Source organism: Hermetia illucens, chromosome 6 (genome assembly GCF_905115235.1).
Source record: "Hermetia illucens chromosome 6, iHerIll2.2.curated.20191125, whole genome shotgun sequence".
NCBI lineage: Eukaryota > Metazoa > Arthropoda > Insecta > Diptera > Stratiomyidae > Hermetia > Hermetia illucens.
This window is the reverse complement of record NC_051854.1, coordinates 8120272-8132939: the sequence shown is the minus strand read 5'-3', so window position 1 is coordinate 8132939 and position 12668 is coordinate 8120272.

The window sequence follows — 12668 nt, the reverse complement described above, 5'->3', positions numbered from 1 at the left end:
GACGGGCAGTGGTCTTTATTCCGAAAGCGGGTAAAAAGGATCCTTTTCACCCTAAATCTTTCAGACCAATCTGCCTAGCATCGTTCGTACTCAAAACGGTGGAAAAGGTCATAGACAACTATATTAGAACTAACGTTCTAAAGCGTAATCCCCTACATCACTGTCAACACGCTTACCGGGCAGGACGGTCAACTGAAACTGCTCTGTATCAGCTGACAGAGGTACTACGGGACGCCATAGAAACAAAAGAAATTGCACTGTGCGCGTTTTTGGATATCGAAGGAGCATTCGACAACATATCGCACACAGAGATACAGGATGCCCTGAGCCGCAAAGGAGTGGGAAACACCCTGACACTCTGGATGGGCAAAATGCTAGAAAGCAGACAAATAGAGGAACAAACAGGTACCAATTCTATTATCATGAACACCACTCAAGGCTGTCCACAGGGTGGAGTACTATCGCCGCTGATGTGGAGTATGGTAGTGGATGAACTCCTGAACGTGTTAACTAACACTGGAATACAAGTCCAGGGCTACGCGGACAACATTGTTCTGATCTGTAGGGGCAAATATGAAGATACCCTATGTGATAGAATCCAAACTGGATTAAGGGTTACTAGTACTTGGTGCAGGAAGGTGGGACTGCGGATCAACCCAACCAAAACCACCATAGTACCATTCACTAGGAGGCGTAAGATGGATCACCTGAAAGCCATAACATTACATGATATGGAGGTGAAACGAGAAACAGAGGTCAAATATTTGGGAATCACGCTAGACCAAAAATTACTCTGGAAGACGCATGTCGGAAACACTTGTCGAAAAGCCACGAGGGCTCTGATGACTTGCAGATCCATAACAGGAAAAAAATGGGGTTGCAGCGCGAAGATACTACTTTGGATATATACTGCAATAGTAAGGCCAATGATTACCTATGGAGCGGTAATCTGGGCAGAAAGAACCCAACTCAGCACACAAGCCAGGGAATTACATAAGCTCCAAAGGCTGGCTTGCGTGTGTATCAGCGGGGCAATGAGGACATGCCTAACGGCATCCCTGGAGGTCCTTCTGGGATTGACCCCTCTCCATCTGCACATACAGATGCAGGCAAGGAGATCAATATTCAAGATGGCCGGTAGTATGAGTGAGGCGGGGAGCTGCCTAAATCGAAGGAAGATTGATATCCTTTCTAGGCGGTATCCCGAATTACTGATACCGAGGGACAACATGACAACGAGGTTTCACTTCGATAAGAAGTTTGAAACACGTTGGAGTAACAAGGCAAACTGGGAGAGCGTGGCTGCGACATACGGCTTAAACTAGCAACTGATTACTTGATACACTGACGGATCCCTCACAGCAGAGGAAGCGGGTGCCGGTGTCATTGGTCCAAGGAAAATGTACTTTGAGCCAATGGGCAGGTACACTAGCATATTCCAGGCGGAAATTTACGCCATAGACAAATGTGCCTCCTTTAATCTGCAAAGGAACTACAGGGGGCAGAACATAACTATTCTCACCGATAGCCAAGCAGCGATCAAGACACTTAGGTCCAACCAGGTGAACTCTAAACTGGTATGGGAATGCCTTCAGAGAATGAATACACTCGGCTCGTCTAACTTTGGGTTCCAGGCCATGCTGGGTTGGAAGACAACGGGGCAGCGGACGAACTAGCCAAGAAGGAAGCAGGGATGCCTTTAAACGGGCCAGAACCCTTCTGTGGAATCGGAAACGGTTTCATGGCTATGAATCTAAGAAACGAAGAGAAACGGTTGAGGGAACTATATTGGGGGGCCTACCAGGGGTGGAGCAGTCCAGGGTGCTTATTGGGGGATACGAACCCATGCGTACAAAGGATTCCTTAAACCTCACCAAAAAGAACCTCCGAATCATAGTGGGGATTCTCACTGGTCATTGTCGGCTGAACTATCACCTAGGGAAGCTAGGGATATCTACGGACACTGCCTGCAGGTTCTGTGAGAAGGAGGACGAAACCTCTATGCACGTCCTGGGACAGTGTCCGGCACTTGTGCAAAGTAGGTCGATACATCTGGGAGAACACTTAATACCAGATGCAAAGCTGAAACTTCTGGAAGTGGGGAACATACTAAAGTTCCTAACGGTTTCAGGCCTGCTTGAGATACTGTGATCAACAGGTACACTATAACCAGTAAAAGGGGCACAATAGTTCTTCAAGGACGCGGTGCGACTTTCCCTTAACAGAATAATAATAAGTGGTCATTCCCATGGAGGAATATTCAGTCTCCCTGCTATATTGTAGAAAGCAGGAAACAGTTAAGAAAATATTTGAAAATTGTATTATAGAAAAGTACAGAACAAAACGGTGAACATATGTATGTAACATAGCATAAAGCATAGCATGACATAATGTTAGGAACGTGAAATATGGTGGAAAATCGGCCGGTACCAGGGGATGTATAAAATCGAAGAAAATTGAGTATTCCCACGACTTCCAGGTCGTATTTCGACGGGGGGATCTCGTTAGAGAAATCGGTTTTGGGGGAGGCTCGACATTTTGGCCAGAGCCGGTTGGATAGGGGGCGCGACAAATTCAGGAAATGCACGCTACAAACTGTTTCTGGGGAATCTGCTGAGTGAAACAAAAATTTTCACAAATCTAATATTGTTGCATTACTAAGAGGGATAATCCGAGTAAAGGGGTGACGCTCCTGACTCAGAAGGAAAGAAGCAATGTTGTATAAGTGGAAGGGGAATTCTTGAAAATGGGAAGATCACTGAAAAAAAAAACAGGTATATATTGATACATTTTAAACGACAATCATCTTTGTTATCATCATGGTAAAATGGAGAAATGGCTACAAATAATATATCTTTCCTACTTAAATTATTTTCAATTTCACAAAATAATCATTAAAATATCAAAGCTGAAGCATATTGTGATGCGAAGACTCCATGAATATCTAATTCGATTGTCGGTTTATTCGCCACTCAAAGTCCATCGTCGTGCCTCGGTCCAAGTGTTCTTTCCTCGCGTCTTTAACCATTGGGTCCGTATCTTCCTTTCAAGCATTACTTACACTTAGTAATTGTTTTTAAGATCTCCCGAGACCAGGTATGGTCGCCTCACTTACCGTTGCTTTTTTGGCCAATTATTCATTGGAAGACCGAAAGGATCGGTGGATAAAGAAGAAAATCGTATTTCTCTATCTCCTGGGCACCCCATGTAATATTCAAGTACGTGTAGCTTGGCGAGCATGGCTCGGTTGAGAGGGAGAAGCCGACTTTGAATTGTTCATGTTCAATTATAAATTATTATGCTGACCGAGACGATATAATAGTACATGCATACTTGCACACATGTACATACGTATGGGCCGGCAAATACCTCAGACTCTGAACTTCATGCTTCTTGAACTTCCGTTGACTTCGCGGAGGAGCAAGGAAAAGTGGATGCTTGTTCTGAACGTGGAACTTGACTTTTTCATGCTTTAATGGCTAGTTATCTGCCCACATGGGTTTTCTTTAGGAGTTGTTCTTGAGAACATGTTTCACACTGAAGAATGCAGAATTTATTTAATTTGAGAGGATTAGAGTTACATTGCAGGGAACCATTAGTACTTACTGATCGTTTTCTGACCCGGAGGTGAACTGGGTTGCAATGGAGGCTTCACGTTGAAAGTTATTCATAAAATGTTTATTATTAGCAAATAGCGATTAGAAAGTTGTTGGTCGTCCGTCACATGGGAACTCCAACTCCCATTGGCAGTTATATGACGCCAACGGTGGTGGAGTTACCACGTTTCGTAACGATGAATATTTTCTTAAATTGATCTTCCCTAATTAAGGGCATATGCAATATTCTTTTATGTTAGCGGTATAATGCTTTATTCTTCTTCATTAATTATCGAAAGTAATGAAACAATGTGACATTTTTATTTTACCCTTTTTATCTTCATTTTCTCATATTAGTATTGGTTCGAACCTGAAAAAAAAATAAAAAAGATATTATTATTAGTCCTGTTGGTTCTTTCGTTTTAAAATATATCTAGAAAAGTGAAGGGAATTTACACTGTATAATACTTAGGTTAATATAAAATCGAAAATTAAACCGATTGTTTGAGGTTGTTTTTCGCTTCTTGTTCCTCAATTAGAAATTCCAAGTACCATGCTGAACACCATAGCTGGATACTATATGCCCATTTTTTTATAGGTGGAGGTGGAAATCTTAAAAAGACGCTGCCCCAGGCTGCAGCAGTGTGCGAGATTCTCACCCACTAAAACCACCTCCACTTCTCCGCCTATATCCCCGCGGGATCATCGTGAAGTATGACTTCGCGAGGAGGGCTCTGGTTTACAACAGCACAACTAAGTGACGCGTCCGTCACGCTTTCCGGGCTCGAACCAGTTCCTGTAGTTTTTTTTGTATCGCAGTTACTATTGCGTTTATCCCACTCCAATTTCTTTCCGACCTCAGCATCTCCTCCACGGGGTCAGTGTATGAGCCCACCAGCCTCATTCGGAATTATCCCGCCGTTGCTGTCATCTCCTTCTGAAAGCACGGGGTCATTTAGGCCAGATTCGCCCCCACTCTATGATGAAGACAGTATGCCTCATTCGCTAGGAGATCCAAGGGAAACATTCCCGCGATGACACACACTGCCTCACCGAATATTGTCTCATATGTACTGGACATCCTTAGCGCGATTGGCCGGTATGCCGAACTTACTCTTCCCTGGTTCACTGTGTTATCCACGGCGCACGTCCAGACAGGAGCCGCGTATAGCAGGATGGATTTCACCACCCCTACGATAAACAGCCGGCGACTAGATATTAGCCCTTCAATATTACCCATCATCCTTGCTAGAGATGAATTAGCCATTGCTGCCTTTTCGCGCGCATAGTCCAGGTGCCCATTGAAGATCAACTTCAGATATCTAATGATTGATTTTGAAACGATCTCGTGCTTACCAGCCCGGATTTTCCTGCGATTGGTAATAAGTATCGCCTTCACTTTATGTTCCGCCAGGTCGAGTTTGCCCATTTGGAGCCATGCTTTGATGGCATGAATGGTTTCACTTCCATACAGTTCCATGTCTTCGGGGTTTTTCGCAACTACTACCACTGCCAGATCATCTGCAAAACCAATCAATGTCGCGAAAGGCGAGCACTCCACTCCACTCCGTTGGCTGAGTTAAAGGTATTCTTGACATCCAGCGTTACCACCGAGCAGCAAACAATGCCTCTCCAGCAAGATCCACGACCGTTGCTATTGAATCGACAGTGGACCGTGCTCTGCGAAACCTATACTGCTTCCGATAGAGCACCCGATAGCTCGACGAACGGAAGCAGCCTGTTGTATATCATCCTTTCCAACATCTTCCCCATAAAAGGTAGATAGGATGATATGAAGAGGGTGCGCCAGCTGGTTTTTGGGGCTTCGGTAGTAGATCCAAACTTTGCTTTTTCCACTGGGCGGGAAACACTCCTTCCGCCAAGCACGATTCAAAGGTTCTGCGGGCTTGATTTTAGTAGGTATTTTTTCTCCGACTGCCGATGTCTTGGCTTCCTTCCTGTCCTTTGGCAAAGCCTCCTCGCTCGCAGACAGGATGTCATCAACAACGCGATTCCTTGGTTTCAGCAACAGTTTGGTTTCTCACTGTGTGGAAGTTCCATGCCGCTATTGTAGAGTCCTTCTAAAGCCGCCAGGAAAGTTTCTTCAACGAAAGCTCCAGTGGACCAACCATCCTGGGTTTTCCACTTCTGTTGCTCACTCGACTGTCGCCTCCCCCGTTCTATATGTCGAGATAGATGGCATGTTGTTCACTGTGGGTGTAGTATTCACTCACCCGGCTTACCTCACCACCTCGTTGGCGAGGTGGTGAGACTGAAGTCAGATCGACGACTGAGTCTAGCCGTCTGCCTCGGAAGGTGGGCACGCATCCAGCATTGGCTAGTACGATGTTCAGCTCCGCGAAGGTTTCAAGCAGGATTTGATCCCCGGTATTCGTCAGTCGACTTCCCCAGCCTAAGGCCCACGCTTTGAAATGATATTGGGTCTGTGATCTCTAGCGTCCAACATCAAGCCGGTTAGCATCTCCCCATATTGCACAAATGTTGCATAACCACTATAGATATGGACGCCGTCAACTTTTGCCCTTACAAAACCGGTTCCCGGAGGTCCCATTGTTTCTTGAATGACTTCCCGTCCGTATGCCCATATCGTAGCGTTTCCAGATGAGTCGTTCACCCACGTAACACTACCGTAATTTCGGTAAGGTTCAAAGATCACTGCCAGGTCCACATTCGACTCTCCATAAGTCGGCACACGACTTAACCTATTTTTACCTTATCCGCGGTAATCAGGTTAATCCCTGTGTCAACTGGTAAGCTGTTGATAGCAGTCTGTGTTCCTGCATATGCTTTCTTCATTTTCCTCATCGCGCTTTCTTCTATTTAGCTAAGGTTGAATTGTTCCCTTAGCGCAGAACAGATATCCTCTCGTGATGTGACCTCGTATCAATTACTATATGTTGCGTTCTAGCTTTTGCTTCAGTTTGCTCACCTAGCACCTTCTCCACCTGGCCGTGAAGTTGTCTTCTTGCTGGATTTGTTTATCTCCAGCATCAGATCGCCCGTTTGAGTACGTCTGATACGACTCACACTGCTAGCCAGGTCTGTCAATCCTGGATCGGCTTTCACTTTCCCGAAGATATTGGCGTAAAATATATCTCTTTTCTTGGAAATAATGATTATTTCCTGACGAATTTTCCTTTTTTCCTTCTGCCGCTTTTTATCCCCCACCTTTGTTCATTGTTCGGGCTTACGAGCTGTAAACTCTTCCTCTCTCGTTAAAGTTGGGGCCGTAGTTGAAGAACTACTCGGAACTTTCGCCGGTGCAGCTTTCTCCGATGAAGAGGCTTTTTCTTCTTGGCCGCTTCCTGGGTACTGAGGGGTTCAATTATTCCGTCCTTACTCCGTTGGCCCGCGTTCTCACCTACCTTATGTTAAGGAGGCGTCACCTGCGATTCCCACGTGACTTCGTCACATGACGCTTGAGCGTTTTTCTCGTTCACCGCCCTAATATAGGACTACTTAATTCCACGTACAAAGCCCTGATATTTTAGTAAATATTTCGCCTCTCTTTTGATGAACTCACAGAGTTCATTTATGCTTTCCCCTGGTGAAACGAACGCTGTTGCGGTTAGCTGCCTTCCACCCTCGTCTTTTACAGCATCGGTTATTGAGTCAATCCGGGGACTATCGAAATTTCTTTTCGAGTCCCGCGATGAATCTCGACTACCTAGGGGCAATATGGCCCTCAATGGTGACCTCCCAAGTTTTGAGCTTTTTCGAAAAGGTTCCGGTGTAGATCTCAGTTCCACTCCACTAGGATCTCTTAGATAACAAAGTAGTCAAGTTTCCCACTACTGAGACACCGCGGTCGCTGGATATCGACGGCTAGGGGCCCGTTCACTCACTCCCAAAAACTGCGGTATTAAGTTGCCGAAGCCCTGGACCGTAAAAAGTTCGCTTTGCCGTCCTCCATATTTGGTTTGATTTCTGGGTGTCCTTCCTTATAGTCACAGGTGAGCGTTTGCTTCCCACCTACTCGGCCTGCGCACAAGCATGCCCATGCGTGCACATCTCCTGATGTGTGCATGTGCATGCTTAAGCGCTTAACACAATTACTAACAAAATTATAATACGTCAAAGTTGTTGCTTCTTTGGAAATTCAAGACTGTGAATGCCAATATCACCCGAAACTGGATACTCTCACATAATATACGCATATATTACGTGCTACGTACTAAGAAATACACAAAACTTTTCGTATCTGAAGCGTTAAGCTTCCGATTTCCTGACTTGTTCTTGCTTGAAAATAAAATTTGGCTCCTGAGGCATTCCATTCCCAGCATGAGACCTCCTATAGAAAGCCCCGTAGAGCACCTGTCCCATACAGAGGTCACATATTACAGGTACCAAATGCATAGTTTTTCCGCTTGATCAGTCCTAGCCAAGGCGATGCTATTAGTTCTTGAATCATATCAAAAGAGAGCCGGAATGGGCCTACGAATGATATTCTAGTTCCCATGTACCCGAGGGTTTCCGGATAAAGGCGCTCTGCATATTCTAAACTTGTCCGTCATGGAAATAGAATATCTCATCATCATAAGCGATCATAGTTTTGTATCATGGAACTATATTTAAAGGGATTCCAAGTTCGATCCAATGAACCCTCCATTTAAACTTAGTTCAGATAATTTCAGCATCTAAAGATACTTCTTCCAGTGCAACTCCTTACTTTCACATGTTCAATATGCAACACCTTCGATGAAGTCATTTTCTTCGGTTAAAATCACCCATCTAAGTACTTATATGATTTTATTACTTGGCTGGCTGCATAAAAAGAAATGTCCGAAGCAGTTCGCTACATAACATATCTTTAGTATTTACTCGTATTATTTATATCCGATCCGAAATCAAGTCTGTATCTAATCAGATTTCTTTCACCTTCCCTGAATATTAGTGCTAGACATCCCAGACTTTGCATTTCTACCTTCCTACCTTTGAAAGGAATGTATCTTTATTATATATTTGTACATCGCGCAGCATCGTCCTCATCTTGATCTCGAGGGTCTAGTTGCATTTCAAGATTCCCATCTCACCTTCGGTACTTGTAAGTGCAGTTTAAAAAGACACGCCTGGCATAAATTACCACCATAAGATGCTGTCATTGCTCTCCACTCTATTATGCACTATCAGCTTCGTTGCATATCTTGCATCTAACTACTAGTGAATATTTAATTTTGCATCTGAGAAGCCTCCCATGTGGGATCACTTAAGACATTTTTGCATTAACCACCTGCGGATGGATAGTACGTTTCATTTAACAGTTTCAGAGCTTGGAGAGTACTTTGTCAAGATTCTTTTGCGTTAGTGCCTTTGATTTTTCATTTCTTGTTCTTTTAAGTTACTTGAGCTAAGTTTCAAACATATCCTGGCTACGGTGTAGACCTAATCATTCGTGCAGTGACTTGGCGCTACATAGGCCAAAGACAAGATAACGAGCCATTAATTGTAAGATCTTAGACGAGAGTCTTGTAGTGATTTGAACATCTAAACGGATTATGGTATTGCCTGAAGGAAGAAAAGGTGCAACTAACTTGAAGAAATCACTAATTTATTGCTTCCATTATGCAGCCTGAGGAGGATGTAATGGTGAATTTAGAGTTTTCCTACATGGACAGTGACAAATCGTTTCAAAATATTGATCAGGATTTTTTTTTTGCGGTATTTCAGTTGCAGTTTGTGTGTGCACTGCACATGAATAAACACTTAACCAAAGTAATTGATGGGTTCAACGATTTGATTTGCTTCCTATTTCGCAGAGCATCTAGCGATTGGAAAGATCGAGCATATTCTTAATGTATCTACGTAGCCGGGGGGAAGTTCTCAGTTGCGAATTTTGACTATTGTTAATTGGTAAGGATTTTGCTTTAGAAGTGATCACAGCTCTTCGATATTAAAAACACGATAGAACAACGGAACAAATAGATCCTCATAATCAAATTATGAAGTGATGTGTTATCCACTAATTTCAAGATTGAATAAAATTCTAGAGGGATTTTCCGTAGTTCAGGAGCCAGTGCTTATCTTCAGTGCCTCTTCGTAGGGATAGCTGGTTCCCGAAATACGGTAATTGCACAATAAGATAAACCTTTGCTAAAAAAATCCCCTGACTTTTCTTTTTTGAATTTTCGTGATTTGCTGCTTGGCCTCAGATGAACTAAACAACCCACGTTTCGTCAGCCGTGGCAATCCAGTTCAGACTTGTGACCTTTCGCAGGAAAAGCAAGTCACTGCGTTACGCTCTTTCGTCAGTATTCATCTAACTTTTCCGTCAAAATCCTGTCAATAATTTCAGGGAATGTTGATATTACTTTGGTGATACGTAATGTTGATGTCACCCAACATCACCATTCTTCTTGTACTACACAAGTGGCGGTTGTTGACTGTCGAACCGATGCCGGCACTCCGTATCGCAAGCGAATCTGTTGTAGTTATGATTCTTCTGATTGCTTCAAGCTGGTTTAGGATTAGTTTTGGACCGGCTTTGGACTAAATTTGGGAGAAAAAATAATTGATGGGCTTTTGCACATGGACATGCCGATTCTTGGCTTTAAGTAATTGATTTGTAATGTGTTATCACTTGGCAATGAATGTCGGCTGCTGGTTGTTGTGTTTATGATATAGGTCTACGTAAGACTTCCTAGTACAAGTGGCCGAGGCGACACTCGAGTTCCGAAACAAACTATCGATTGCGTGACTGTTCTCTAGACAGGCTTTGGTATGAAAAGATGATTTCGATTCTGTCCGTGATAGACAAGCTTTTAATTATCCCGAGCCAAGATAACTTCCAAGTGAAGTAATGTTCCTTCTTTTCTTCCCTGTTGTTTGTGTATGCAAAAATTGAATGTACAATCTAATATCTTATGCGTTATCTTTTGTTTCATTTTCTTCTCTTGCATAAAAAGTTCATTCATTCTTCATTGGTACCTATTTAGCGCTGACGTACATTTTACGTTATGAGTGTCATAAATCCATCCCAAATCACCATAGTGATAGGTAATATTTGGTAATATCAGCTGCTGGGTGCTGGGTCATAGGGAAATGAAAGGTGATGTTTGCCATACTGACTCCGCTTCATTATTTATTGTGAGTTTCAGTAACGATAGCTATAAACTCCCTACAATACCTTACAATGTTTCTGATATTCATCCATGATTCACCTCACTTCCGCCTACGTTCACAGACCGAATAACCGTGGTTGCTTAATTGTGAGGTAGGCACCCTGATAGTACAGCAAAAAGCGGCATGAACCGTTTCCTTGGGATGTCACTACTTTAGAAACCTATGGAGATTCCATATTCAGCAGAAAAGGGCATTTTATATGGGTCACTTCGTGTAGACGATGGGAAGAAGCAACCACGAGGCGCTGGAGTGATAGCACGAAAACGAAAAACAAAGCATTACAGCATTCATACGTACTCGTAGAGAAGAAATCTGGACCCGGGGAGGAAATACGAGTGTGGGGTGGAAACTATCCGCACCATATTAGCCCTTTTTTCAAATTTCAAATATTGAACGAGTCAACAGCATCGCAATCGTTGCCGTTTTCTGAGAATAAGTTTTCATTTGAGAGTACTCGAATCACGGAGCTGGTTAATCTTAGAAAGTCACGTCAACGTCAACTCCATCCGCGCGAACGTCAGAGTTAGAGCGCTCGCGTGTAGGACTCGCATCCACTAAAAACCGCCCCGTGGGACCACCATTTAGGTATTATTTCATGGTTTCATGGAAGTTTTCCATTAGAAACCCGTGATTCTCGTTCTTTGGGTTTTCCTCCTCCTTACTTCATTCAGCAGCTCCTTCGGAATTTTTACAATTGCAGTGGAAACCTTAAGCCACGTCTCTTCCTAGTGCTTGATTCAGGTTCCTGCTCTCCATCGCGAATGTTATCCCTCCGTCGGGTAAACCTCCACACCCTCTGGGTGCTTTTCTCCAACAACTACAGCCAGGTTATCGGCAAAGTCAACAATCGTAGTGTCCTATGGGACGGGAGGCGCAAGTACTCCCTTATACATAACACTTCCGACCAAGCTCGCCAAATATCCAGATACACCTATGTCAGCCAATGCGTTTTCAATTCTACCCCAATGCGGAGTTGAACGCGTTTTGGACATCCTACCTGAGGAAACAGAGTGGCAACGTTTTTTCAGAAGGCGCGGAGAGGTTACCTCGTGGGAGCTCTTTTTGGAGTTCCATTCGCCTTTGATCTCTATGCAGATTGCTTGGTGGTCATTGTGAATGTAGTCCTCACTAACTTTCCACTCAACTCTTCTGACTAAAGCGGCGGTTTGGGGTCCACTAGAAACCCTAGGAACCTTCCTTTGAAAATGTATTAGGTCCCAATATTCGCGAGTACTCCATACTCAACGCCTTTAATGCTTTGCCCATCAATGGAAATAGGAAGAGCGCGATGACGCGGAGTTTGCTCTGGGGCCCGCAAAGGAAATTTCAAAGAAAAGGAGGATAAAACAGGAGTGCCCATAGTTTTCCAGATCCCCATAATTTTCACTCCTAGCCCTAGTTTTCCGCATCATTTTTACCCCGTGCCCGGATTTAGTTAATAGACTGCGTCGCATAAGCAAAGATTTTCACACTCCTCATTCTTGATGAGAGAATTTGGAGTATGCGCTGCGATAGCCTCTTCGAAACGGAATCACAGCGTTCTTGCATTGCTGTGGAAAGGCGCTGTCAACATAGGCCAACGGGTCAACAATTTTTGATGAGAAGCTGTCCAAATATGCACCTTGGTTGTATGTTTAACGGTGCGCTGGAAAAAATGGTTCAGTGAGGAAAACCAAGCATATGGTATAGCTACAAAATTTTGGCGAGAGAAACCAGGTCACTCTAGTCGCGATCAATGTTTTGTTTTACGGACAACAGTGGTTTCTTCACTCTAGTCCGGCATTTCAAACTAATTGCAATCAAATCCTTCCGAATTGTTGATGCAATACTTTCAGTTCCTACAGTTTTAATTTTTTGGCTGGCTCCTTGCGTTGAGGACAAGTCAAAAGTTTGTGCAAACAAGACTACGATCAATTTTTGGAAGCCTTTTAG